Source organism: Halictus rubicundus, chromosome 16 (assembly GCF_050948215.1).
Source record: "Halictus rubicundus isolate RS-2024b chromosome 16, iyHalRubi1_principal, whole genome shotgun sequence".
Taxonomy (NCBI): Eukaryota; Metazoa; Arthropoda; class Insecta; order Hymenoptera; family Halictidae; genus Halictus; species Halictus rubicundus.
The window spans coordinates 2,605,797-2,611,046 of NC_135164.1; positions in this window are offsets into that span (position 1 = coordinate 2,605,797).

Sequence of the window (5,250 nt, forward strand, 5' to 3'; positions counted from 1 at the left end):
AAATAATCAGACAGAGTCTTTGATGCACAGTCTTGTGGCAACCTTCTGCAAAACCAGTTAATTTTTGTAACATTCGGTAAAATGGGTCGTAAAGGTAAGGAAACAAGTGAGACTGAAAGAAAAATTATTATACAACTGCATAATCAATGCAAATCATTGCGAGAAATAGCAAAAACAATGAATAGGCCACATAGCACTATACAAGGAATTATAAATCGATACGGTGAACGAAAAACCAATAAAAGTAAAGCGAAATCTGGTCGACCTCGAAAACTTAGTTCACGCGATGAACGTTTTATAGTGCATGAAATAAAAAAAAATCCTAAAATTAGTGCCCCTAAGATCGCTGCTGAGCTTGCAAACAACGCTGGAGTAAGTGTATGTGCCAACACTATTCGTAATTGTTTACGAAATAATGAATATCACGGCCGAGTTGCTCGCAAGAAGTATTTCGTAAATGCCGCAAATAGAAAGAAGAGACTTGATTTCGCGAAAGATAATATTAATAAGCCTATCGAGTTTTGGCGAAGAGTCATATTTACTGACGAAAGTAAATTTAATGTTTTTGGCTCTGATGGCAAGTGTACAGTCTGGAGGAAGAAAAATACAGAGCTACAAAAAGGAAATCTACGTCCCACAGAAAAACACGGCGGAGGTTCGGTCATGGTTTGGGGTTGTATGAGTGCTGCTGGAGTGGGGTCATTACACTTCATCGAGGGAATCATGGACCACAAAATATATCTAAACATATTAAAAAACCATATTGTAAGTAGTGCAGAAAAAATGGGTCTGAAAGACAACTTCATCTTCACTCAAGACAATGACCCCAAACATACAGCACGCAACACAAGAGAGTAACACACCACAATATTTGAAAACACCTCCGCGATCACCGGATATTAATCCGATCGAAAATTTATGGGATCTGCTTGATAAAAAAATCCGAACCCGGCATATTTCAAGTAAAGAACAATTAAAACTTGCTCTTCAAGAGGAATGGTGCAATATTACACACGAAATCACATCCAATTTAATGGATTCAGTGCCAAGAAGACTGGACGCAATTATACAGTCGAAAGGCTATCCAACGAAATATTAATTTAATTTATTTTCGCAAATTATAACACGTTTATTGCTAAATTTGTTACGTGTACGAATACTTTTTGTGTGCTAATTTTGAGAGACTTCAGACCGTTTTTAATATATCTCATTAACGTTAACTTTTCGTTAGTTTATTCATGTCACATTTTGTAGTTGAAACATATAATAATCGTAATTGTGTTTTTGTTTTAGAAAAAAATGTACAATTACATAAAGAAATATATGGTTTTCTAAAACTATAAGAGGTGTACGAATACTTTTTACACTCACTGTATGTGCAAAATAGAATTGTTTGTACGTAGAAGGTACATACCGATGATTTAAGTGCAATTTCCAACAATTGTTATATATTATATTACTTTTCAATGTACGGTGAATGTACTCGCTTCCTTTGCTGATATTTATGCGTGCCTCAACAGGCGTCGCATACGATTTTCATAATTCTATTAAGCCCCGAACGCCGCGTGTAAATTTCGTTTGTCCGGTGCAGGTCGTTCGGGATTTCGCGATAACGCGAATCGTGAGCGATCGTGGCACCGCGAGATAACTGCGTTACACCGTCAACGCGTCACACGATCGAGCGTGAATTGTGTAAACGCGGATTCCTATGTAAATCTTGTGTTCGTGGGACCGCTGCGAAAGGGGCAGTCTTCGTTTTTTATATTTTCTTCGGAGTGCACTCGAATCGATCGTTCCAAGTCTGCTCGTGTGGACAGCGATTGGCGTGCTTGAATTTTATAGTCCTCCGATCATTTTTTTATTTTTACACACACTATTTTCATCTCGACGCGAACGAGCGTCCACTTCGACAAGTGTTGCTGCTTTTTATTGTTATGTGCAGTAACGGTGCTGCATATTGACCGTAAATTTCGGAAATATTTGGTAGGCCCATTTTGTATATTAGCCTAATTTGAACCGGTTCTTAGATTGGACCATATTGTTCTTATTCCATACTCTTTGCTGATGCGACACACGGAGATTCGTTCCAGATAATGACGAAAGGCTGGAATTTCATCGAAGATGTAATTAGTTTTAGATTCCCGGCGTTGTTGCGTGCACAAAATTAATGGGGACACATTTTATGCTTGGTCCGAAAATATCACGGCCCATTGAACGATATTGAGAGAAAGAGGCGCTCGATCATTATGGCCGCGGATCGTTAGAAAACAATCTAGCGGCGTCCATGGCTCGCAAATCATTAATCATTCCTTATCGTCGTGGAATTATTCGATCGATTAAATTTATTCTATCTCACGCGTGCCGTTACAAGCGCAAATTTTCTACCCGCGTTGATACCGAAAATAACTCCCCGATACGAATGCCGTGCGAGTAATCAGGAATTCCGTTATCAACGGATTTAAATTTAAAATTGAAAAACCCGAGCTTAACTGTTTCCGGAAAATGTAAATTATGTTTATCAAATCCCATGAGTGATACCTTTTAAAAATTCATCGGACGTTAAACGTTCCTGTTGCGCACGGAAATGAGATTCGGTAACCGGTAAACACAATATTTTGGGTAAATACAGTTGAGCTGCAAATGTGGATATACTCATTAACACCACAATTTGTTTCGATTATAGCTTGCATAATGAATTTTATGCGAAAATACGCCCTCACAAATTTTTCTTCTCGTGCTCGCGCTGCCGGCAATAAAGAACTTGAATTTACAACCGTTCTCGAATAAGAGAATTAATCAAATAAAATGAATGCGAAATATCTTCAAAATCTTTGAGAATACAGCTTTTGTGTACAAACTATTAACCTTTTGCACTCGAAGCTATTTTAACTTCAGAACGAAATATTTCTTCAGATCTAGAATATTTCTCTTCTGTATATTTCTTTTCATGTTATACGTACGAAAATGGTGCAATTTACTCGTACAATACCGAAGTGTTCAGCAATTTATTAAATACAAACAAGTTTAACAATGTAAAAAATATTTTGAATAATGATGCAGTGATTTTTAGTAGCGCGTTACAGTCGCCATTCGAGTGCTAAGGGTTAATATTTGATAGCGTGTATCGGAAACAATTCGTTTCGCCGTACTCAGAAAAAGTTGGCTTAGGTAGTATAATTTGTTGGAAATGGAGGTACAGATGGTGTTCCACCTGGTTTTCTCCGAAACAATATGAAAGAACAAAAGACAGTGTGCAGACCGCACGGCCGAAGTGAAAACATCTATGATTGTTATGGATTGTTATTACGGATGATATCCACTGCCCGGCAAAAAGTGTGTGCGCCTAAAGAAATTCAAAAAACAACCAGGAACCTACCCCATTTGTACAACAAATGTTTTGTTTCAACTTTTTTACTCTTCTGGCAACAAGTGCTTCTCCACATTCTACCATCCCAGCTTAGAGTTTCGACGTTTCTACTTTTCCATTGAATTTACGCCGCACCATTTTGATAGGATTACACATAGACACTTAACCCATATGTTGAACGCTGTATATTTAAAAAGCACTCTCGCAGCCTTTCAAAAACAATACGTCGAAAAAGCATATTATCGAACACACTCGGCCGATATCGCGTACGAAAAATGCACGACGCAGGATTCTTTTTTCAAAATTGCGTTCGGCGAACTTGTTTGATTCGCACCCTGTTAACAATGGGGGGGGGGGGAGACGATTAAATAAAAATTCATAATCCTCCGACGGTTTCGTTCGGCGACCGCGAGAGGGAAGAGGAAGAAGTCGCGAATAAAATTTTACAACCCTAAAGGGGATGGGAATATTATCGCACTTATCATGCCATACAAGCCCGGGACGTAAAGCGATGGTCGTGAAAAGAAAAAAAAAGAAAAGAACCGAGCCTCCGGATATGAAATACCTAGAAAAAGATTCTCGCGTCGCGAGTCGACGATTTTTTTATTCTCCTCGTAAATTGGGGGTGAAAGGAACGGGGGGTTAGGGCGCGTCGTTTCTTAGGGAGGCGCGACAGAAGCCCGCTTCCTCATAAAAAAACGATAGGATTTTGCAAAATAAAGGAGCCCCGCTCCCGATCGAAAATCAATATCGAGGTCGGGGTGGGGGTGTGCGCGATGGAGGGGGCAGGTTTTTGCGGGCGTAAACGTGTTTACAGCCCCGAGAGTCGATCGTTTCTTATTTCACTGGTTCGCACGAACCCCACCCTTCGCCGCCGTCGCCTTTGACCCTCCGCTGCGCTTTAAACGGGCCCATAGAATTTTCCGGCAGATCTATCCGATCCCACATTTCCGCGAGAATAAAACTCGCTATTCCGGAAAACTCGGGGCGTCCCCGCTCCCATTTCTAACTGACAACGACGACAATGTGCCCGGGCAAACAATACTCCTAGCCGATATCGGTTTTTCGCTTCTCCGGGGATTAATATCTCCGTGAATGTGATACAATTCATGAAATACCGTGGCCTTTCCCAGGGCCAGGTCGCACACTCGTTCCGTCGGCTTGTTTGGACATTATTTAAATTAATTACTTCGGGAGTCGTGCGTGTTCAACCAACCGAAGAATCGCGTAGTTATTCGGGAATTTTTTGTGGGCCATTAACCGGCCTATTCTTGTTCCATCCCTAGTAGAACAACTTATAATAAATACGAACAATTGCGAATTGTGATACACAGTGTCACACACAGGGCGAGTCCAGGAATTGTGCCAGGCTGCCATTCTATTCCAATCGCAGATAGAGAAACCTCGCATAGAGCAAGTTTCTGTATTGTTTTTCGAGCTCTGTCGTCGAGCAGTTTGATTTTTTGCGAAAGTCCATCGATGTAATTGCAGAGTGCACCTTTTTCGAATAGAACGCTACCATTTTTTTTACTTCGTTTCATTCTGTCATATTGAGCAAAAAAAGTGTTACAACAGAAATGTAAAAAGTTAATCATTCCGGAGATATTTACAGTTTCACAGAATATCCACTGAAAAGTATTTGGACAGAATATGAAAAGGTAATATTTCAAGAGGTATTTAAAATTTTGTAAAATCTTCGCTAACATCGTGTCACGCTGCTCATGTTTATTGAGAGCGATATCGTGCGGTATGAATATTCTATAAAATTTAAAATATCTCCTACAAAATATTAACTTTTCGTCCCGAATAACACGAAGAATCGAATGATCTGAAAAAGAAATTTTAGCGTTCCATGAAAAACAAAATTTTCTCAAAGATCTAGA